The sequence below is a fragment of the Cryptomeria japonica genome, chromosome 2 (genome assembly GCF_030272615.1).
Source record: "Cryptomeria japonica chromosome 2, Sugi_1.0, whole genome shotgun sequence".
NCBI classification, from domain to species: domain Eukaryota; kingdom Viridiplantae; phylum Streptophyta; class Pinopsida; order Cupressales; family Cupressaceae; genus Cryptomeria; species Cryptomeria japonica.
The window spans coordinates 668,570,081-668,596,009 of NC_081406.1; positions in this window are offsets into that span (position 1 = coordinate 668,570,081).

Genomic DNA, 25,929 nt, shown 5'->3' on the forward strand with positions numbered 1-25,929 from the left:
TCCAGTGTCACAGTCATCTCCCCTTGCGCTAAATGAAATGTGCAGGTCTCACTGTGCCAGTGCTCTGCCAAGGCTATAATCAATCCATGATTCATTCAAATCATGGGCATATGCATCACATCATACATCCCAGTCACTACAATGCAATCCACCTCGACCTCTGTCAGCCAATCGCGTAGCCCCTATGTAGCCGGATGTCTCTCGCACAACTTTAAGATGCGTAGATCCTCCTGCACACATGCATCAATCAATCATCATCAGTTGTTTTGTTTCAAAGTTTCTTAAGTTTAAATGTAGACTATCAACAAATACTTTGATCAAGTATCTTCAGGTCTCAACAAGTAAGCAATCATGACACACCTAGAATTCAATAGGCATTTATCCTAATGACCTAAGTCTCATCAGGGCTGCTATGGTTCAAAACAACTCTCACTCCACATCTCCATCCATCCATCATTGGCATCAGGAGATTTTTTTTCGACACAAACTGAGACATCTATTTTCCTAAACAAAAGTGCTATCTTGCAAACAATAGCGCTACTTTCTAAATAATAGCGCTAATACCCTAACAAAAGCGCTTGATCAACCATACAAAAGCGCTCAAAATTGCAAACGCGCTACAATGCCTATTCGATAGCGCTGCTTCACATTAATAGCGCTCAATTGACCCCTCACAAGCACTAAACACACAATAGCGCTCATATTTTCATAAGCGCTCAAACGATAGCACAATAGCGCCATTGCGGCGCAAAAGCGCTAATTAATTGGACAATAGCGCCAAAACATAGTTTCAGCGTTATTGTCCTGACTCAACTTGGACTTAGCAAAAAAATGTCAAAAATGCATAAAATTCAAAATTTCAAATTCGCCTACCGCTGGTCCGTAGTCCTCTGACCACTGGAATCGACGGACTCGCTCAAATTGGTGCTCTGCAATGGGTACCAGCATCCTAACTGCTGCTCGCTCCTCCAAAATGTCTTTATCAGAGCTCTGAATTCACTATGGTCGCGGTAACAAATGACCTTGTTTTCACCCCTTTCTCCCCATATAAACCCTTCGCCGTACCCCTAACTTTCCCCCGCTCACTGCCGTGGTCCCTGTGAACTTCCTGCACCTCCCATTTCTCCATTTTATCCTCAATTTCTTCTATTTTTCACCAGTATTGCTAAATTCTTCTCTTCTATCACCCTGTCAATTTTCATTCTTTTTCGAGAAATCGCCCGATTTTTTAAAATTTATCGACCCATCTCTCGAGGGGTCATACCACCCATTAAATCTACATTTTATGGGGTATTTCTTCACACCTATTTTTCTTTCTTTGAAACGACGCGATAAACTGTACCGTCTCAAAGAGGGGCAAATGTAGTCACATAAATCTGTCCATTTTAATTAAATGAATATTTCGTATTTATTTGATTAAAAATCCACTAAGCAACAATTAATTAAATTAATATTTAATTAATTCATCTTCAAACATTCTCCTATTAATTAAATAAATTATTCAATTTATTTTAATTAATTCATTAAACCAAATTCACAATCAATTAAATGAATAAATCATATTTATTCAATTTAATCCCCTTTCCTCTTTTAAATAAATTAAATTAAAACATTTATTTAAATCCTAAATTCCCCCACTTGCATTTTCCTACAAATACAACTTGCACACATTTATTGAAATAAATTAATTTATTTTAAATAAAAATCCTATTTTCCCTCACCCACCAAATCCACTTGCACTCCTAAACCCCCTTCTAGATTCTTCTAACCCCTTCCTAATTAGCCTAATCCATCCCCTAATTATTGTCACATTCCTAAGAAACTTGGAGTCACTTCTCAATGACTTCAAAGTCTTTGAAAATCATTAAATGCTTTGTGTGTTAAAAAATTTAACCTCCAAAGTCTCCCAAAACCACTAATGGCTCTTACATGACCATTTATGGCTCTTACATAACCATTTATGGTTATTTCAACTTGCACTCATGTGTCTCCTCAAACATTTATTGCTTTGACCATGGTTATCCCTTTTGCCTTTGCACAAAAGTTTATCCATTGGATAAAAGCTTTATTCTTTAAATAAAGAATTTATTCACTCAACCCAACCTTGACCTTAACCCCCAAGTTGACTCCCAAGTCATGTCAAACATTAAATGCTTATTCCCTCTCCTCTCAACCTATCTCATATTGACACTTGTCATCCTGGGATTGGGTTGAAAGCCCTCACATGGATCGAATATCATTCAATCCCGACCTTTGTTAAGATTACTCAATCTCAACCATCCATTGCTCTATTTTTCTATAAATAGAGCCCATTTCTTCATAATCCAGATCCTGAAAACTTGTATACATCTAAGTTATAGAGAATTTTAAAGAGCATTTAGCATAAATCACTAATATCTTGTCATTTTGGTTTAAAATAAATCATTTTAGCATCATAGCATCTAGTATTAGCTTTTTATTCACATTTAGAGAAAATACTTCAATCTCAAACCTCCATAAGCATCCATAGTGCAAAAAGCTGTTGAGAGCTACACTAGTTTGGAACTTGGAGAGGAGAGGAACAAAAGAGAAGGAGCTAAGAGCATGCTAGAAGGCATTTGGAGATGCCTCATTATACTTGTTTCCATAGTTAATTACTTTAGCATGTTTCTAATATCTCTTTTGATATGTCTGCTTAGATTAGTTCTTGGTTGAATAACACTAACGATTTCTTGTGTGTTATACGACCACAGGTTCCAATCTAACCTTTGGGTATTTTGCAGAGCATCAACTTGCCATTTCAGGACAAATATATACGTTAGTTGGGGAGATTTCACATAAACTGTAATACATGAAAATATTTGGCACACAAAATTACATGTTAAGCCTTGATCACATTAATTGCAATGTGTGGAAAGTATTTGGGACATGCCATTACATGCTAAGCCTTGATCTTTCTTAAACTAAAAAGCATCTAGTTAAGATGCATATACCAACATTGTTTAGCATAAAAAAACTTCTACTAGAAGACAAAACTTAAAAAGAATATTGGAATCACAAACACGACAATCATAGGTAGTAGGAAGGAAGAAAACAAAGAATAACAATAAGAAGGTTGAAGAAAAATTCAAAATTAGAACTACATAATCAATGGAGATACTATTAGAAGAGAACTAGCAAATCACACACAATTATTAGAAGACCATGACTACTTGCATATTTTTTAGCAAGTGGAAGTGGGATGGTTGGATTATTTCTCTAACTGAAAGAATATAATGAAGCTATGACACAATTTTTTTTAGGACATTGAAAAACAATGAATCCAAATTAAGAGTATTAAGGGTTGATGCCTCATATGAGGCAATTGCTAAATTATTTGGGTTGCCTTCAATCGGAGAAGAATTTCTAATTAGAGCCGATGCCACTATAGTTTGGGTCAAATTCATGCAACCTAGTGAGGAATTGGATTCCTCATTATAAGGTACCAAACATCTTTTATTACCCTGGTTATGAGCATTTATAGCTATAATGGAGGAAATGTGACTCTACAAAAGGAAAATTATGTTCCCTTAAGAGCTAATTTCACAACATACATTCAAATATCTCCAGCTAGTTAAGTTGGTGAAGATATCTAATTATGGATAAAGAAAATGAAGATTTCTAATTACAAGAATGGAAAGAGAAAACAATAAGGATTTTTCAGTCCAAATTTGAGCATCTCAACCAAGGATGCTAGTGCAACACATAGATGTCTGTGTGGTGCACTGTAGTCTCATACGGACTACGATAAAAAACCCAAAAAATGGAGAAAACCTAACTTTGTGTTTTGGCTAACCTACAAAAACCAAAAGTTAGAAATGTAGCAACACATACTAGATAACAAATATAAATGAAAATAAAATAGATATTCAAATGAAAAACTCCATACATTTGAATTTTTTCAATAAAATTGCACACATATAGAAGAGGAAAAATGTTTGAGGCTATTTGGGGACTTGCCTCAATCAAATACTTGTTTAGGTGTTTCCACCTCCACAACAACCAAATGAAGAGATAGATAGATAAATGATAAATGATAAATGATTTAAAAACTGAGGTATGTGATAAGTCCCAAGATGCTCAAAGATGTGAGAAAGATATTGTTAGACACAATGGATCACTGAGAGGGGGGTGAATCAGTGATCTAAACAATTTTTACTTAACTAGAGCTATATCGGTTTAATATGAAATACACAAAATGCAGACCAGTTACCGAAGCAATGCAAACAAGGTGTATAGGAGAAATAACTAAAAGATTTATATGAGTTGAGGAAAAATCAACTCTACAGCTCCCAGAGATCACTTACATGCAAACCTTTCACAGAAGGAGAGAAGAAAAAAAGCTATGGAGGCCATAATTCAAAGATCTAGAAAAGAGGAGTCATATTGATTGTGCAACAGGAATGCAATTCAATAATTATAATTGTTATGAAATTACAAAGAGAGAATCTTTATAAAAGGATACTCTAAACCCTAAAGAATGATAACATTCCTAAATTTAGCTTAAGTATAGAGTATAATAGACTAATAATTAAATAAATAATTATTAGCTAATAAAAGATAACTCTAACACCCCCCCTTAAGATGACTTAGGGAGTAGCTAAAAAATAACCAAGGACTAAAAATGAATGTAAACAAAAATGAATGAAAGTAACAATGGGTACCGACAACTAGGCCTGATGAGGTACCCAAGTACAAAAGAGTCTCTGTAAGGCGAGAAATAGAGAAAACCACATGGGAAAAAAAATCTACTCCAAAAAGAGATGAAGACTAGTGAAGGTTTGAAGAAGCCTCCAAATAAGAGAATGTCCTAGAAAACATGAACAAGGGATGATCATGAACAACACCACTGAAGCATGAAGAAGCTGTAAACACTGTTGAAGAGTAACTGCTGATCTGAAGAACCTCCATTAAAATAGAACATGACTAGGTAGAGAAGACTGTAATCTGCATGAGTGCCCTTAAATGACACTACTCGAATTAGATGGCAAACAAAGACAAACAAAGACAAACAACTGAACTCGAAGATACAGATGACATAAAACACCAAAGCCTGAAGAGATGATCAATCGAACCAAGGAAGCATTAGAACAATAGGACAAACCCCCCCATAATGCTGACAAGGGAGAGATGACAGGTACACTGAAACTGAATGCCAACAAGAACTGCATGAAGAAGAACCAAGAACATCGAAGGTGTAGAGAAAGTACATAGTGTCATGGAAGGAACACTCACTTGATACACTTCATGAGGTGAATGCCATGGAAGGAACACTCACGTGACAAAGGTAGATGGAAAACAAATGCAAACATCAACCCCCATGGCACTTTATAATGTAGTGCATGTACAATAAGACACAAGACGTGCAAGATCCCAAGTATACAATGTATAGTGGCACTTTATCTCAGTACGTTTGCAGAAATAAAATGCTTACAAAAAATATCTACAATGACCAGAAGAGACAAAAGGTTGGAAATATAGAAAGAACAAACAAAGATGAGACATCCTACTCAAAGAAAGAGATCCCAAGACTTGAAACATCCAAGATATTCACCGGAGTGCTGAAAATTAAAAAATTGAATAAAATGTACATGGAGCATAATTTGGAAATAAAACTCATATGAATGGAAAGTGCACAGAACAAGCTTTCCAATGATATATAGTTTTTGAAAAATAGAGTTCGGATGCTCAAGTTATGTCTCCTGGAGTGCAAAAATGAACCTCTAGCTTTGATAGCAAAAAACACCATCAAAAAAGAAAAAGAAAAAATTCAAACTTCTTGATCTAGATAGAGATCAGAAAGAGATTTTCGAAGATATAAGGTTTATCGAAAAATGCCTCTGTGTGCCCAAGATATGGCCAACAAATTGAAGTTTCTCTGAATGGGCCTGAAGACCGCTTACACAAGGCTGACGTCAACAGACTGTGAGAATAAATTTGATGGTCGTATGGATGTCATAGGCAAAAATATAGTATGCCTGTAAAAACTTGCCAGAAAAATCAATGGTGCTTGCAAAAAAAATCCGATCATCGGAAAACACAAGGGAGGGCTAGAAACAGGCTGATGACTCATGGGCGGCACAGGAGTGGTGCAGGGGCGATAGAGGCAGAGGGTGGAGTGGCGGGTGACAACCTAGCAGTAGACCTAGCAGTGGGTGGTTGGGCGGTTTGTTGACTGCCTGCGGTTTAAAAACCATTGGGTGGTGACCACCGAGCGATTACCACCTGGGAGACCAACGGTAACCACCAAAGTGGCCTCGACGGTTAAGTGACTGTCGATGGTCTGCGTTAACCCCGTTGGCTTGGGCAAGTCATTAAATTGCCCAAAAATATATATATTTTTTAAAAATATCGCCTTGCGTCCGTACAGAGGGTCGTACGACCCATAAACCAATTTTTTTTAACCTCTGAGTACACCTTTACCAAAATATAACGAATTGTATATCAAAATTTGTGGAATCAGCCTCCTAAATCCAACCGTGAGGTCTTTTTGGCACCAAAATGTACCAAAAAATCAGCTACCCCCAGAAATGGAAAAAAGCAATTGCAAAAACCCCCAAATACACAGATTTGAAGAACAAGGCCCAAAATCTCTCATGAAGAGAACATGGGCATGCAGATTTGGAGCTCTGATACCATATAGGAGTTGAGAAAAAATCAACTCTACAGCTCCCAAAGATCACCTACATGCAAACCTGTCACAAAAGGAGAGAAGCAAAAAAGCTATGGAGGCTAGAATTCAAAGATCCAGAAAATAGGAGTTATATTGATTGCGCAACAAGAATGCAATTCAATAATTACAATTGTTATGAAATTACGAAGAGATAATCCTTATTAAAGGATACTTGAAACCCTAAAGGTGAAAAACCTAAAGAATTATAAGATTCCTAAGTTTAGCTTAAGTATAGAGTATAATAGACTAATAATTAAATAAATAATTATTAGCTAATAAAATATAACTCTAATAGGATTAATACATCACGCACATGAAGATGCAACACATAACACCTGATGTACGAGGAAAACCCAATGTGGGAAAAACCTCGGTGAGAATAGCTACTGGAGATCTTCTGCTCCAATCCAACCTCACAATTTAAGGATTTGATTACACATTTTAGGGCACCAACCCAAGGAGCACCAACCCCTGATTTATGAGCACCAACTCAAAGGAGCCCCAACCCCTACATAATTTATAGGCTACAACCTAAAGGAGATACAACCCTTGCACTAAGCACCTACTAATTGAAAACAATATGAAAAATCAAATATACAAATGAGATCCTTGCTACAAATGAAGTTTTGCAACACTTCAAATCTTTGCACTACCGGTTTCTATCTTACCATTTTGTATCAACTCAACACACATTGTAGCTTAGCCTTTCTGCTGGTTCTAACTCTGCTTAATCTTCTCTCCCTCTATTATGCTAGATTCAAATCACACTTGGTCACTCTCTATCAGGTACTGGTTCTTTTAGTTTGTCACCTCTACATTCTATGCTCACTTTTCTGGTTTGATCCTTACACTAGTTTACCCTGGTATTCCTTACCGGTACAATCTTCACTCACAAAACACTTCAAGTGTTTATCACTTCAGCTCTCAGACAACAATTTCACTCTCACCTTTACCCTTCAACAACACCACTATTTGTCTTAGGTCACCATATTTAAACAGAAGCTTTCTCGCCAAAAATTAATTCAAACAAAGGGTGGCTAGGATTTCCTTCTATTGACCAAATCTGCATCTAATCTAATCTGATCCACCTTGGATCACACACCTGTATTGGAGGAATAAGCAATCACATGTTTTCAATCTGTCCAAAGTATGTTTGCCAAAAATAACAAACTCGACCATGATTTCTGGCCTTGAAATCAGTTGACTCATTTATGATCCAACTATTTCCTTCTCGAGGTCCTCTTACAATTTGATTTCCTTGCTTTGATCCAGGTGCCAACAACTCCCCGATCTTTCTCTATTGTTCATTATTTATTGATCCGTATCAATCTGCTATCAACTCATGATTTGTGTTTGTTTCATTTAATGTTGACAACTGCTCCAACAACCATGTTGATGGAAACTTCACTAACCTTTGCATGCTCGCCACCTCAGCTCCATGTGGCATCACACGAACATACACTCAACTCACTGACACAGGGTCGGTTTAAACTTGAATATTTAACAAACTCATACTGGCACAAGCCCTTTGTAGGATTTTGCCAAGTTCAAGGGCACAATGAAAAGCATAAAAGAGACAATAGAATGACAAGAACAAACTGTATTCTCATCAATATGCAAAATGATCAACTGGATTAACCAATATAATGAATAGAGGCCTACTTATATAGGCAAGGCCATATGGATGTATGAGCACACAAATATGACATGTGGCTCAATGAGAAACAAGGGTAGGTAAGAAATACTAGGGGTAGGTAGGAGAAATAATATAATATTCCACAAGAGGTGGATGACCCACTGAATGTGGAGTGTAAAGGAAAAATAAGACCACAAAAGGTGGAATTTCTCCTACAAGCTCTATCCATATGTGCACACTTCCCTAAGTGTCTCAAATCCAAACTACGAAGAGATGCATTATCCTAAGTTAACTTAAGTAAGTGTAATAATATCCAAAATGAATATTTATTTACACCAACACCCCCCCGTAAGTGCAACTTAGGGGAATGAAGACTCAAGTCAACAATGCAAGATGGGTCCCAGCTACTAGGCCATGATAGGTACTCATGTACAATATGCAAATGCAAGCAAAACTATGCAATGCACTCTCTTACAAACGGAGAAAGGGAGAAAACCCAGTGGGAAAAAACTCCCCCCCAAAAGAGAGATGAATGTACAAAAGACTCTCAAAGAAGAAGGACAAAACCTCAAAGAGGAAAAAGTCCCCCCCATAAGAGAGGAAGGAGAAGTCAGCTGATCCCCCCTAATGACACATCCCGCACCCCCAAGAGAGCTCGCAACTGCTGGAACTTACTCTCAGTGAAAGGTTTGGTGAATATGTCAGCAACCTACTCTGCTGTAGGACAATACTACAAATCAATGACCTACTCCTGGATGAGCTCTCGGATATAGTGCATATGAATCTCGATGTGTTTGGTCCGCTGATGCTGGACCGGGTTCTTTGAGATTGCAATAGCACTCTGATTGTCGCAATGTAGAACTGTCGGCCGTGGAGTGGTGAATCCAAACTCTGTGAGGATCTTCTGGAGCCAAATGGTCTCAGTCACTGCGTTAACAGTGCCTCGATACTCAGCCTCAGTTGAAGAGAGAGAAATAGCATGTTACTTCTTGCTCTGCCAACAAATGGGGCCCGAACCAAGGTGAAAACTGTAACCAGAAGTAGACTTATGATCAACTAGATCGCCAACCCAACCGGAGTCTGTGTAACCAACCAAGCGAAGTCCTGTGCCTACTGCATAGTGAATCCCATAGTGATGTGTACCCTGGATGTAATGAAGGATGCGTTTGGCGGCTTTCCAATGAAGCTCATGTGGTTCTTGCATGAAGTGGGAAACCATGCCAACTGCAAATGAAATATCAGGGCATGTATGAGTCAAGTAGATGAGACTACTCACAAGCTGACGATACAAAGTGGCATCAACTAGTGGAGAAGAACACTGAGCCTCAAGCTTGACTCCTGAAAGAAAGGGAGTCGGGGCAAGCTTACCATCAACCATATGAAAGTGTGCAAGTAGATCAAGAGCATACTTGGGCTGCGATAGTGTAATCCCGGAAGGGGACTGTGAAATCTCTATCCCAAGAAAGTAGTACAAAAGACCCAAGTCAGTCATAGCAAATCTGTCATGCAAAGCAGTTTTGACTCTGCTAATGATGGATGAAGTACTCCCTGTAATGATCAAGTCATCAATATAGAGCACAAGTATCAAGTGAGAGTCATCCTGTCGCAAAATGTAGACATTCGGATCAGAATGACACCTGGTGAACCCTGTAGAGAGAAGAAAGGAATCCATCTTGGCATACCAAGCCCTGGGGGCCTACTTAAGGCCATAGAGAGATTTCCTTAGTCTGCAAACCAAGGAAGTATCCTGGATGAAATCTTGTGGCTGCTCCATATAAATCACCTCATCAAGATCACCATGAAGAAAAGCACTCTTCACATCCATCTGATGTACAACCCAACCATGAGCTGCAACAATAGCAAGTGTCAAACGAATGGAGTTCATCTTGGCTACAGGTGCAAAGGTCTCAGTATAGTCAACACCTGCAACCTGAGAAAAACCTTTCACAACAAGCTGAGCCTTATACTTATCCACACTACCATCTGCTGCAAACTTGGTCCAATAGATCCACTTACATCGAACCATCTTTCTCCCCTTAGGGAGATGGACTAGATCATGTGTTGTTCCTCATCAAGGAACTATACTCTTCCTCCATAGCTTGGTCCCATTTAGGAACCCCTGATGCTTCCCTAAATGTCTATGGGTCGGAAGCGGTAGCAATGAATGCATGTGGAAGATCCTGATGTTGTGATTGAGTTCTTCGTGTATCTGAAGGATCCCCAACTAGAGAACCCACGGACTCAAGTGTCTGTCGAGCCCAACGAGGTCTAGGTGGAGGTGGAGAATGAGGCTCCTCAACTGCAAGTGGACCCTGTGGAGGTGTAACCCTGCGAGTCAGAGTTGAAGGAGTCTCATCATCTGAATCACTAACATCACTATCCGTAATGGAGGAAGGTGGAGGAGGTAGAGAGGCTAAGCTAGGAGAGCTTTCCTCAAAGTGAACACTCCTCTCAATGAACACCTCATGTGTCTCTGGATCCATCAATCTGTATGCCTTAACACCCTCAGGATATCCAACAAATATGCAAGGCTGACTCTGTGGTTCCAATGCCTTGTGTTTCTGCGGAGGTATGTGATCCCATGCTGGACACCCAAAGACTCTGAAATGTCTCACAATAGGTTTCCTACCAACCCAAGCTTCAAAAGGAGTAATACCTTGCAAAGCTTTGTGAGGAACCTGATTCTGGATGTGTGTGGCACAACTGATAGCCTCTGCCCAAAAGGCGAGATCAAGAGAACGTGCATGTATCATACAGCTAGCCATTTCTTTGAGAGTTCTATTCTTGCGTTCTGCAACCCCGTTCTACTGTGGAGTGTATGCAATAGAATGCTGAAGATCAATCCCCTCAAATGTACAAAAATCCTCAAGTTTTTTGTTCACATATTCCCTTCCATTATCTGTGTGAAGAATCTTGACCACTTTCCCTGATTGCTTCTCCACACGAGTCTTGAAGTCCTGAAATCTATCAAATACTTCACTCTTATGAATGAGAAAGTAGACCCAAGTGAAGCGAGAGTAGTCATCAATGAAGGTGAGAACATAGCGGGCTTTACTAAATGAAGGTGCTGGAAATGGACTTGCTACATCGCTGTGAACAAGTTGAAGAACTTCCAAAGCTCTCCAAGTTTTCCCTTTATCAAACTTCTCTTTGGGATGCTTTCCCATGGAACAACTTGAACATACACCCTCTAAAAAACTGATTCGAGGTAGACCTGTGACCATGTCTTTAGTGCTTAGCTGCTAAAGATAGCAGTAGTTGAGGTGACCAAACCGCTCATGCCATAGCTTACTTTCTGAATTTGAATGAGTAAGCAAGGCGCTAGAAGGTGAACTTGGTACAAAGTGGGAGAATGAATAAAGCCTTGAGTTGTCATTGACTTGTCCCACTGCTACCAAGGCATCATCATCAAGTTGCTTTACCACAACTAAATCTGGTGTAAACTCAACCTTTTTCCCATTCCCATAGTGAGTGATTTGGTAGATGGAGAGAAGGTTGGTAGACAAGTTAGGAACATAGAGAACAGTTTCAAATGTTCCATCATCCATGTCAGCTGAACCTTTCCCTTCAACCTCTACCTATGTGTCATCACCTATGTAAATGTAAGGTCATAACTCATCAACTTGCTTTGCATGGCATCGATGCTCATCATGACCATACTTCTTGCAATATGCACAAGTAGGTTTATCCTTCTTAGGTGGTGTCCCCTTCTTGGAAGAGGATGAAAAATCGCCTTGTGATGGAGAGGATGATTGTCCTTTTTCCTGGTGTGGCTTAGACTTGGATTGCTTCTTCTTCTTGTTGGAATCTTTGCCTTGACTTCCTTGATTCCCTTGATCAGCCACCAAAGCCTTGGACTTTGAAGACTTGAGAAATCCCATGTTCAACAACTTAGATTGTTCCAATATCAACATTTCTATGAAAGCATCAAATGAAGGCATAACATAAGAACTCCCCACTGTCAAACAATGAGTTTGGAAGCTAGACACAAATGCTACATATTCTGGTGCAAGCTTATCCAACAAGTTGAATATCAACTGAGCATCCTTTTTGTCAATTCCACAATCCTTAAGCTTTGCTCTGAGCTCATTTGCTTTGGTGACATAATCTTGGATTGTATCAAAACTCTTGAGATCCAAGTTGGTGAGCTCATTGTCAATTTGATAGCCTCTGATTTCATCAACTTGTCCATACAATTTCTAAAACATATGCCAAGCCTCTTTGATTGTTTTACACTTCTCAATGTGAAAAATGAGGTCATCTGCTACTTACTTGCGTAAGGTTCCAAGAGCCATGCAATTCTTTGTGAGCCATTCTAATTGAGAAATTGGATCAGCCTTAGGATCAAGTGGTGCTATTATTGTTCCATCTATGTAGTGTGTGAGACCCTTTTCCATTAATTTACTCCATACTTTAATTTTCCATGATGCATAATTATGTGGAGTTAAAGGTGGAAATTTATTAGGACTCATTGCAACAAGAATGGAAAGAGCACAAAGAGAGGCACAATCACACAAGACACCCCCCCAAATTCACTCAATCAAAGAACCGCCCCCAAATGTGATGATTTTGGCACTTTATAAGTAGTGCGTATACACTGGGCCACTTGCAAAAAATGGCAAAGTGGACTTCTGATTTACAATTTTACAACTACCTCAATAAGGCCAAAAGAGTCTCAAACTAATAATGCAAGAGATCTAACTAAGATCCAAGCAATTTACAAGTACCTAATAGGCCAAATAAGACCAATATCTAAAAGTAAAATTTCCACTTAAAATCTCTAAAATCTGATCATATATTATGAAAGTAGACGACAAAATAAGCACTTTAAAAAAAAATGGCACCAGAAAAGGAGGTCATATGAGCTCAAACGAGGCCTTTGAAGTTGCAGAATTGAGGATTGGACAAGTACAGCTGAGAGAATCTGAAAATTCTGAAAAACTTGTGCACCAAAATCAAAAAATAACCACACCACTGCGAAGATCATGAAATTTTAGCTGATTTCAAAAAAAATTGCACCAAAAAAGGAGCAAAAATGAGCAAGATATGGCCTTTCAAAGTTGGACTGCAAAACTAAAAAGCTCAATGGAGAGGGGTAAAAAATTGTTCAAAAAATGCTGATGTGGTGCTGACATCAGTAAGTCACTGTGTTAAATTTGATGGCCATATGACCGTCGCAAAAACTTCGCCTCCCTGCCGACTGGGCATTCGTATTGTATGGACTGCTGACTGTACGCGATGACTGGGTAGATGACTGAGCGTACGATTTGATGATGTGACAGTCTGACAGTGCATACAGAGGTCTGCACGTCGCAGGTGACGTGGCGTATGGATGTCCCTGTGTGAGCCGTGTGGCGGGGTCCTGGAAGCCGACTGGGCGTCTGCATGGCGGCTGGAGGTGATTGGGCGGTCGCCGGAGGTCTCTACCGGTGGAGTTTGTGTTCCGGCCGGCGGGAGGGAGCTGCGGTCGCTGGAGAAGAGGCGGCGGTCAGCACGGAGCTCGTCGGTGTGTAGGTAAAGCAGCCGACGGGAGGGAACCGAGGCGATCGACAGGGAAGCGAGGCGACTGACGCATACACGGCGCGGCGGCGTGGACAGGTACGCTCCGACAGTAGGTACACCTGCGATACCTAAAACAAATGTATAGTTGGGGGGGGGGGTCTGCGGACCCCCAAAAAACACTTTTGCTTTTTTTGATTTTTGATTTTTGATCACTTTTTTTTTTTTGAAATTTTTTTTGAAATCCGTACGATAATAGCCAAAATGGGGAAAAAAAATTTCTCACCAAAATAGGTCAACTTTATAGTCGAAATTTATGGAAATGACCTCCCGAATTCAATGGTGATGTCCAAATTGCTGTATGATGCCCCCAAAAAATGAAGATCCCCAAATTTGAAAATAGAAGCCTTCCACGATGTCTCCAAAAACCGATCAATGAAGCCCCAATAGCTCTGATACCATGTAACATTTTGCCAAGATCAAGGGCACAATGAAAAGCATAAAAGAGACAATAGAATGACAAGAACAAACTGTATTCTCATCAATATGCAAAATGATCAATTGGATTAACCAATACAATGAATAGAGGCCTGCTTATATAGGCAAGGCCATATGGATGTATGAGCACACAAATATGACATGTGGCTCAATGAGAAACAAGGGTAGGTAAGAAATACTAGGGGTAGGTAGGCGAAATAATATAATATTCCACAAGAGGTGGATGACCCACCGAATGTGGAGTGTAATGGCAAAATAAGACCACAAAAGGTGGAATTTCTCCTACAAGCTCTATCCCTATGTGCACACTTCCCTAAGTGTCTCAAATCCAAACTATGAAGAGATGCATTATCCTAAGTTAACTTAAGTAAGTGTAATAATATCCAAAATGAATATTTATTTACACCAACACCCTTATCGGTAAGACCTTCTCCTGTTGCTATCTGACATCATACACTACACTGGTAGCTCAACTTCACCTCTGGTGGTTTGTAATCTCTTTTTCACTCTGCCTCTCTATCACAAACAAACAACCAACCTTCATACTAGTTTTGTCTTCCACCATAACGGATGACAATCCTTCATGTTAATCTTCCTTATGCCGATTCAATCTTTTTCATATTGGGTTGACATACCCTACTGGTGGCCTGCAATACTATTTTGTTGGCTTGATGATGATTGTAATGTATTCATCACTTGTTGTCATTGATGAAACACTCTCACACACATATTTGATAACATTGATTACCAATGTAACTTCAATTGGTTTACACTATCAACCGGTATGTTTAAGATCTATCTTTAACTTATATCTTGTGACAATCGGTATGTGCCTTTGAGATTACCTGAGTTAACACTTAGTCAACATTAGAATCAGAATGAAGAAAGAGAAGAAGATCAAGTGGAAGATCTCATAACAATGGTTCACTAGTTTTATTTCAACCGGTATTAAACTGCTCTAACCGATATCTAATTCTATGATGAGTTACCAACACCGTTTGTTTGGCGGTCATTTTTTTTTGTGATGAGTTATGATTATATGTCTAGATTCATTGCACCTAGTAAATTGTGTTCCTATGGCCGACATAAGGATTGTATATCTATTTAAGGACATCGTAGAGAGTTATTTTGACAATGATGATAACAGATAGAGAGTTGTTATGTAAAAAGAGTGAAAAAGCTTTTTTTTTAGAAGTGATAAAGCTAAGATGCAGAGCAGTATTAATTGTACTTAGAAGGATCTGATCAAGCAAGTCTCGTGCCACTCAGAACAGATCAAGGTACTCTTGTTGTTTTCTAATCATTACAATAGGTTCAAATCCCTTAACCGGGTAAGCTCTAACAAACTTCATTGTAACAATCCTCTAACAAGGTGATCCATTATTTTGGATTCTCAAATCGTCCAACGAGTTTACTCTTAATAGGTAGTACTCTTAACAGGCTATAAGCTTCTAATCAAGATTGTAATCTCTAACAAGATTCGTTCCTAGCAGAGCTCTTTGTAAGGCCTTAACCGATCAGTTTTCTATTACTGTAGATAATTAACTTGTGAGTTCCATCTCACCGTGGTTTTTACCTATTTGGGTTTTCCATGTATAAACACGTGTTATGGTGGATGTTCTACTTTATGTGGATTCTTCTATTTCATTTTGGATAGCATGCATTTTGTTTAACTACTTGGTTAAATTGATCTATCGGTCAGTGTTTAAAGTAGTGTTAGTTTTGGAGTCATTGATTCACCCTGCCTCTCAGTGCTTTTCAAGTCCATCATGGTTGACATCAATGACAACTCAATGGCAACAATCTCCCCCTTTGGCTTTGATGTCAATATTATCTGTTTCGGTTTCTCTCCCCCTTTGAAAACAATGGCAAAGGGAACCTTAGTCTGGCACCAATATCTCACCCTTGGCTACATTTGATTAGGACACATTCTCCCCCTATGTCCACGCTTCATGATTCAAGATTCATACGATAGTCTCCCATGAAACATAAATCCTCCTACACATTTAAGTGTTGCTAGATGGTGGGACAACTCCCATCTTGTGTCTCAAGTACTCAAATGGACCCAAAGGAAGTGGCTTGGTAAATATATCAGGAATCTGCTCAACAGTTGGAACATATTCTACTATGACCTCCTTATCCGCTACCTTCTCCCTCAAGAAGTGATACTTGATTGCAACGTGTTTTGTTCTTGAGTGCATTACTAAATTCTTGGAGATGTTGAGTGCACTTGAGTTATCGCATCGGATTGGAATAAGATTCAGTATCTCCACCTGTGCGTCCTTCAATGTCTGCTTCATCCATAGCACCTGTGAACAACATGTAACAAAAACTATATATTTGGCCTCAATAGTGGATAATGACACCGAGTCTTGCTTCTTGCTATGCCAAGATACTAACTGGTTTCCTAAGTAGAAATCACCACCACTTGGGTTCTTCCAATCATCAATACATCCTTCCCAATCTGCATCAGTATAATCCTGCAAAGAGAAGTCTCCTTTCTTTGGATACCACAGGCAATAACTAATAGTTCCTTGCAAAAACCTGAAGATTCTCCTGATTGTATTTAAGTGAGATTGCTTAGGAGCAGCTTGGAATCTTTATACCATGCAAACAACTTGTACAATATCTGGTCTAGATTTTGTTAGATATAACAGACTACCAATCATAGACCTATACAGTGTTTTCTCAACTTCTGGTGAGTCATCTAGTTTGCTCAACTTACAATCAGTAACCATAGGAGTACTTACCGGTTTGTTGTCCTCCATTTGAAACTTCTTCAACATATCTTTAGCATACTTGGTTTGAGAGATGAAAATTTCTTTCTCCTGCTGTGAGATCTGTAAACAAAGAAACTAGGACAACTCGCCTAGCATGGACATCTCAAGTTCTGTCTTCATCTAATCTGGAAATTCTTTGCACATGATGTCCTTGTCTCCACAAAAGATAATATCATCCACATATACAACCACTATAATCATGTGATCTTCATTTACCTTGACATACAAGTTACTATCTGCATTCCCTTTGTGGAATCCTTGCTCCAAGTATTTATCCAACTAGGAATTGTTAGGTCCCAGAGACAATTGAGAGGCGGGGGGCGGGGGCGGGGGTGGGGGTGGGGGAGGGTGGTGAATCTGTTGTCCAATAAATTCAACCAAAATTAACTTAACCAAATCTTAATGCTTAATATAGGTAAACCAAACTTTATGCCGGTAGACAGTCTTAACAATTAATTGCAATACCGGTAAAGATTAATGCATGAAATAGAAAGCCAATAACATCCACAACACATAACACCAATGTTTGTACGTGGAAACCCTGTAAGGGGAAAAACCATATTGGGAAGCCTTACCTACAATCAAATGATACTACTACAGATAGTATGTGTTTACAATATGGATTTTGCACATGCAGAAAGGCCATCTGCCTAGAGCTAATTGGTCAATCACAAAATGAGAGTCACATTGACTACAATTGGATGGTTAAATCCAATGATAATGTATTGCACAAAATAGCATCTTCATATGCTGGATTCAATATCGGTGTAGTTTTGATTGCCTTCACAAAACCCTCCTTCAACCTTCAAATGATGTCTGCATGTATAGCTCTACTTATTTTCGCATATACTCTATTAAAATTCTTTTTCCCAATCGTATATCGATCTTACAAATAAGATCTTACATATATACCATAACCTAAGACCAATTGAATAGGTCAGCTCACTAAAAGATATTACAATAAAATCAATTACAAACAAATGAATATCCGATGCATGATGTTGGCTCAATGCATTTACAATAATAACAAATTATCTCCATAACATGTCGTGCTGATCTGGAATAGACAAGCTTGCCGGTGCTTATCCTGGACCTATTTGCCAGTAACAACAAATATGCAAACCCGAATAAAGAAATAACCAAATCTCCAAAACCAAGTGATCAAATAATGTCTTCGACATGACCAAGTAGTTTCGAAGTCATTCCAAGTGCCGGTGAACAATATAATCTGTCGGTGAACCAAATACCAATGTTTTGCATAAGTCTTTGCCTTGTCAGTGAACATAACCAAAATATCCAAGTGTTGATAAGTATTGACAAGTAATGATAGGTCTTGACATCAATGAAAAAACTATATCAACATATCCAAAATACCAACAATCTCCACCTTTGACATTGATGGCAACACAAGATGGAAAAACCATCAAAGTGCCAAAACAGAAATGCCAAAAACCATAAACCAACAATCTTCCAAAGAGATAAAAAATACATAATATCATCTTACTCCAAAGTAATAATCTCTCCCCCTAAGAATAATATGTGTTATCCATGTGTTTTTCCATATCAATCTCTCCCCCTTTGACATCAAATGCCAAAGCAATACAAAACCAAATACAAAATACCAATTCATTCAATATATCATCTACTCCCCCTAAGAAGTAGCTCTCCTCATCAAAACCGAAAAAAGATTTCTTTGTTAATTTTGTCGGTTGATGACAAACATCAAATGTCTAAGTCTCTACCGGTGGGGGTAGGACTTGAAGTTTCTCTCTAAGATACTCAAATGTTTCCTTAGGCAAAGGCTTAGTAAAAATATCTGCAATCTTCTCTTTAGTATTCACATAAATCAATTTCACTTCTTTTGCTTCAACATTCTCCTTTAGAAAGTTCAGTTTGATAGAAACATGTTTAGTTTTAGAGTGAAGTACCGGGTTCTTTGATATATCAATTACTGCTATATTGTCACAATAAATGGTTATAGGTTCTTTACAATTTACCTTTATGTCCTTCCACATTTGTTTGATCCATAATACCTGTGTATGGTTAGTTGCTGCTGCAACATATTCTAATTCTGCAGTTGATAAACTTGTACAACTCCTTTTCTTGCTCAACCATGAAATTAGTCTGCTGCTAAGAAAAAATGCTCTGTCGATAGTGCTTTTTCTATCATCCACATCTCTTGCCCAATTAGCATCTATGTCTGCATATAAGTCAAAGTTTTCATCTCTAGGATACCATAAACCAAGATTTATAGTGCTTTGTAGGTACCAGAAAATCCTTTTCACTGCTGATTCATGATTTTCTTTAGGATTACTCTGCAATCTTGAAACAATACATACTGCATTCATAATATCAGGTCTTGTTTGTGTCAAATATAGTAAACCTCCTATCATAGATTTGTATCTAGTCAGATTAACAGGTGTAGATTCATCCTTCAAAGATAATTTATCATTTGTAGTCATAGGTGTGCTTACTGGTTTACAATTCTCCATGCCAAATTTCTTTAGTAATTCCTTCAAGTACTTAGATTGACATAGGAATATACCTTTATTAGTCTGTGAAATCTGCAATCCTAAAAAGAATTTTATCTCTCCAATCATAGACATTTCAAATTCTTGTTGCATTTTGTTAGAAAAGTTTTTACACAAACCATCTTCTCCTCCAAAGATTATATCATCAACAAAAACTTCAATAACCAAGATGTCATCATTAGTTACTTTGTAATATAGATTGTTGTTTGTATTACCTTTTGTGTAACCAAGCTTCAAAAGATATTTGTCCAATCTTGCATACCAGGCTCTAAGAGCTTGTTTCAATCCATATAAAGCTTTCCTTAACCTGTAAACCATGTCTTTGTTATCTATCAAAGAAAATCCATCAGTTGCTCAATGTAAACTTCTTCTTCAAGATCTCCATTCGGAAATGCACATTTAACATCCATTTGATATACTTTATAGTTCTTGCTGCAAAAGCCAATAAAAGTCTTACTGCCTCAATTCTAGCTACCGGTGCAAAGGTTTCATTGTAATCAATTCCTTCTTTATGAGAATATCCCTTACACACCAATCTTGCTTTGTTTCTGATTACCAAGCCATCTTCATTAAGTTTATTTCTAAAAACCCATTTAGTTCCAATTACATTTTTGTCTTTAGGCTAGGAAACTAATGACCAAGTGTTATTCCTTTCAATTTGTTCCAATTCATCTTCCATTGCTTTAATGTAATATTTATCTTCACATGCCTCATTAACTGATGTAGGTTCAATTTGAGAAATAAGACATACCTCCTCATTTGATGGGATGGGGTTTGGGATAGACTATCCTAGTCTATGTTCCTGGATCCTTTCCTTGGATCTTCTGGTGTTCTCCTCACACCCTAGGGTCTCTAGGACTTCCTTTGCTTGAGGAATCCCCTGACCTTGCCCAATCCACCCACCAATGAGTTGCTAAGCTACTCCTAAGGTCTCACCTACTCATGAGACTCAAAACCCCTTACTATGGCTAATAAGGGCTAAGGTTTGTTTCACACTTTCCAAGGTCTTAACAAGGTTGTATTAGATCTTAAACGAAGTTTTACATCCCTCCATGTGCTCCTAATAAGTTTCTACCTTCATTTTTCTACCGATTTCACTGTTTTGTGTTTTTGCTTACAAAACAGGGCTACAAGGATTAGGACCAATTAGGCCTCCTACCCGGTCCTTTAGGGATTTCTCTCACAAACGATGCATACACAACCCTAACTCCCAAAATGGACTACCATTAAATTGGCAAGATCTCAAGGATTTTCTAGGTTTTGGGCCTCCAAGTGGCCATATAGTGCCTAGGGCAAATTTTGGGGTTTTTAAGGGTTTTGTGAGGGTTTTGTAGTCTGCCTGGGTCACAGTGAAGGTTTTGTGTGTTATCCACCTTGTTTGGATTAGTGGAGGCTCCTCCTTCACACCAATGATGCTTATAACACTCCTCTACACTTCTTCCAAAGGATGTACTCTCCTCTATCCAACCTTGCTCTCCAAGACCTCTGCAATCTAACCTCTCCTAACCGAGCACTGTCTAGTCTCACCTAGGAGTAGGTCTTTTCTTGGCCTTCCAACATTTTTAAGGGCCTTGATTTCTTGGGACTATAGTATAGGGTCTTCACATCCATTCCCCATGGTTTCATGGTGGTTCCACAATGGGGAATGGAGTTAAGACTTCATTTACACAATCCTGTCCAAAACTGGACAATAAGAAGATAGTTCACAAACTATTTACAACTCACTCAATCTACAAGTAAAAACCTAAACTAATTGCTTAAAATGAAATTATTTACACCATGAAAGACAAACCACACAGTTTTGGATGTATCTCAATCCATTAATTTTCTTGTTTCCTTCATTCAAACTGACTGGTAACAGTTTTATAGTCTCAGTCTGATTTTTTTGCTAGGGTCGTACAATGTCTGACATCCAACCCATGAATTTAGGGTTTGAAAGTACTTATACTACCTTTTCCTTAGTTTGTGTGTCCAAACTAGGGTTTTCCATGCTAACCTAAAGAACTTGACATCATGGTGGAAAAGTTGCTTGACAACTTTTAAAAGTTGTCATGCAACTTTTGCAACTTTTGAGCAACTTTCCCAATGTTGCTTTTTGTGACTCCAAGACCCACATTGGGCCAACCTAAGGATACCACCATGTTATAAAGGACCCCTAAAAACTTCAAGGACACACATACCCTCCATTTTCAATAAAATCACAATCTTGACTCATGACCCCTAAGATCTCCACTAGGACCCTAACTGGGACCTAGTCTAGCACACATGAGCTCATGGCTCTTATTCATGTACAATGGCTTCATAAGAAGCATACCACCAAAAAAACAAGAAAGAGAAAGAGTTTGGAAGGGTGCTCCTACACCATACTCCCCCTCTGCACAAAACTTAAGAAATAGAAGAAGAGATGAGAGCCAGGGCTATTCCAAGTGCCTTGAACCTGCTCTCCTCCACCCATGTAGCTTCAGATACTGGTTGATCTGCCCATTTCACTAAGTTCTCCATGTAGACCTAATTTCTAGTTGACTTCTTCACCCTTGATTCCAAGATCTCCTCTGCTTTAGGCTTCTTCACCTGTGGTAAGACATTAACATCAAGGATCTGCAGTACCTTGGCTTGGTTCTCAGTCTACCCTACTATCTCACCCTTGTACATGATCAAGTCAGCTACATTAAAGACTGGTGATATAGCTAAATCTTAAGGCAGGTCAACTTTGTAGGCATTCTTACCATATTGCGACAGGATTCTACAAGGTCATACCCTTCTCATCTGCAGTTTGGTAGGCTTACCTCCTTGCATCCTAGCTTTGCTCAAATGGACCATCACATAGTCACCCACCTTGAACTGAACTTCTCTCCTCTTCTCATCCACTTTGGCTTTCAGTTTTTGAGTGGATTCAAGGATGGCCTGCTTAACTTGCTCCTGAACTTCCTTGATGGTTTGAGTGAAGTCTTCTGCTTGCCCACTCTTCATTTCCAAACTACCAAGGTCTCTCAACTCACATACTCCTCTTGGATGTCTGCCATATACCACCTCAAAAGGACTTCTACCAGTGGTTCTATTCACACTGTCATTATATGCATACTCTGCTTGAGAAATGATTAGGTCCCATGTTTGGCCATACTCCTTAGTTAAACACCTCAAAAAATTGCCTAACACTGTATTGATGAATTCAGTTTGACCATCTGTTTGTGGATGGTAAGCTGAGCTAAATGACAAGTTGGTTCCTAGTCTCCTCCATAATGTTTGCCAAAAATGACCCATGAACTTGTTGTCCCTGTCTGAAATAATGCTTAAAGGGAGTCCATGAATCCTAACAATCTCTTTGAAGAAGAGATATGCAACATAGCTTGCATCATGTGTAGTCTTACATGGGATAAAATGACTCATCTTGGAAAATCTATCTACTACCACATAGATGTTGTCCATACCTATTTTTGTCTTGGGAAGTCCTACTACAAAGTCCATGCTTATACATTCCCAAGGTCTGTTAGGGACCGGTAATGGTTGATATAAACTGACATTGCTTGAACTACCTTTTTCTCTTTGACACACTCCACATTGCTCTACATACCTCTTTACATCCCTTGGCAACTTAGGCCAATAATAGTACCTCTGTACTAAATCCAAGGTTTTGTTAACTCCAAAGTGTCCACTTAAACTACCATTATATTTTTCTTGGATGAGGTTCTCCCTCATGGATCCTCTAGGTACACACAACTGGTTACCCCTGAATAAGAGACCATTTTGAAGAGTGTAATCTGCATACTCACCATGGAAATGGTTCTCAAACTCTTTGCAAACCTTGTAAGCTATTGAGAAGTCTTCATCTCTTCATAGAGGTCTTTGAAACCTTCTATTCCTATGCTCTGCAACTGTAACTCTTGAACTATCAACAACTTCCTGCTTAATGCATTTGCCACCTTGTTAAGCTGCCCCTTCTTATGCTTGATGGTGAAGGTGAAGGATTGGAGGTATTCCATCCATTTCAGATGCCTATTGCTTAGCTTCTCTTAAGTGTTTATGTAATTCAATGCCTAGTTGTCTGTGAACACTACAAATTCCTTTGGAAGTAGGTAATGCCTACATTTTGTAAGAGACTGCACTAATGCATACAACTCTAGGTCATAGGCTGAGTACTTCTTCTTTGCTTCATTAAGCTTCTCACTAAAAAATGCCATAGGTCTTCCCTCTTGACTCAATACACCACCTGCTGTGATTCCACTTGCATCACACTCCAAAGTGAATAGCTTATTAGACGTAGGTAGGAGAAGGATAGGTTTTATGGCTACTTCCTGTTTCAACAATTGAAATGCTTTGTCTTCCTGCTAAGTCCATTCAAACTTAGTTTTAAGACCTCCTTTAATGGTGTCAAGGACTGGTGCACATATACCATTGAAATTCCTCACAAACTTCCTATAGAATTGGGCTAATCCATGGAAACTTCTAACTTCAGTCCCTGTTTTAGGTGCAGGCCAATTCAAGATTGCCTCCACTTTGCTTGGATCCATCTTCAAGGTTCCCTTAGACACCACAAATCCTAAGTAAACCAGCTCTTGCTTCAAGAAGTCACACTTCTCTAGGTTGATGGATAACTTCTCCTCATGCAACCTCTCTAAAACTAACCTCAAATGCTCAAGATGCTCTTCCTTGGTTCTGCTATAGATGAGAATGTCATCTAGGTACACTACCACAAATCTGCCTGTGAAGTCTTTCAACACCTCATTCATCAACCTCATGAAGGTGCTTGGAGCATTAGTAAGCCCAAATGTCATCACAAGCCACTCATACAATCCTTTTGTGGTTTTAAAAGTAGTCTTCCACTCATCACCCTCCTTAATTCTTATCTAGTGATAACCACTTTTAAGGTCTATCTTGGTAAAATACATAGCCCCTCCTAAACAATCCATTAGATCCTCTATTCTAGGAATAGGAAACCTATAGCTTATGGTAATCCTATTGATTGCTCTTGAGTCAATGCATAGTCTCCACTTACCTCCTTTTTTTGATGCTAGCACTATCGGGACTGCACATGGGCTGATGCTCTTCTTAATCAGTCCTTGTTCCAATAACTCCTGCACTTGCCTTGCTACCTCCTTATTCTGATCAGGTGTGAGCTTATATGCAGCCTTGTTAGGTAAGGATGCACTAGGAACAAAGTCTATCTGATGACTTATAGACCTTCTTGGTGGGAGTGTTGCAGGTGCTCCATCACTCACTATGTCTTTATATTCTTGCAACATGTGGTTCACCTCCTTGGGTATTTCTGCCAGCAACTTGTCTACTTTCTCCTTTGGCTTCACAAAGATGGCACACTTCACTATCTCCTCCTCATGTAGCAAACTCAAGAATTCTTTACCAGTAGCCATTAAAACACTAGGAGTTTTTGAAGTGCCCTCTTCATCCTCTGTCAAAGACTGAATCTTGAAGGTCTTGCTATCCTTCTTAAAGGATATGGAGTTCTCCTCTCCATAGATCACCTTCCTATCAAATTGCCAGGGTCTTCCTAGCAATAAGTGACATGCATCCATAGGTAACACATCACAAAGGATCTTGTCCTTGTATCCTCCAATAGAAAACTCTACCCAATTCTGCTCATTGACTAGCACACTCTATCCTTTGTTCAACCAAGTCACTTTGTAAGGATTGGTGTGGGGTATTCTTGTGAGTTTCAACTTCCTAACTACCTCTTCTGAGATGATGTTGTCAGTTGAGCCTATATCAACTATCAACTTGCACACTTTACCAAGAACTTTGCATCTCACCCTAAACAATGCTCTCCTATGTTTGGGTTCCTCCTTAACCGACTGTCTGATCAAAATCCTATTGAACATCAGATTCTCACCAACTTCTGATTCAATCTGGTCCACATCTGGTGTCTTGCTACTTGAAGAGTCTTCTTGTCCATAAACAACCCTCTTTCCATTGTTTGATGTGGTAGGCTTGTCAGGGCATCTATATGCCGGGTGTCCCAATTGTCCACAATTGTAACACTTCATAGCTGCAAAATAGGAGTTACCTCTGCTAGTACCTCTACCCCTATTTGGACCACCTTGTGCACCTCTTCCTCTAGAATGTCCTCCTTTGAGATTGGCTTCATTGCCATGCTCAGTCAACTTGGCTTCTCCTTGGTTCCTTGGCTCATTTGTCTTGCTTTGGTAACCACCTCGGTGATTCACTTGGTCTCTACCTTTGCCTCTACCCCTGTTATTGGAGTCTTCTTTCCTTTTGTTCCTCTCTTCTACCTTGACAGCAAGCTGATGACATTTCTGAACAGTAGTAGGAGTCCATAGGCTT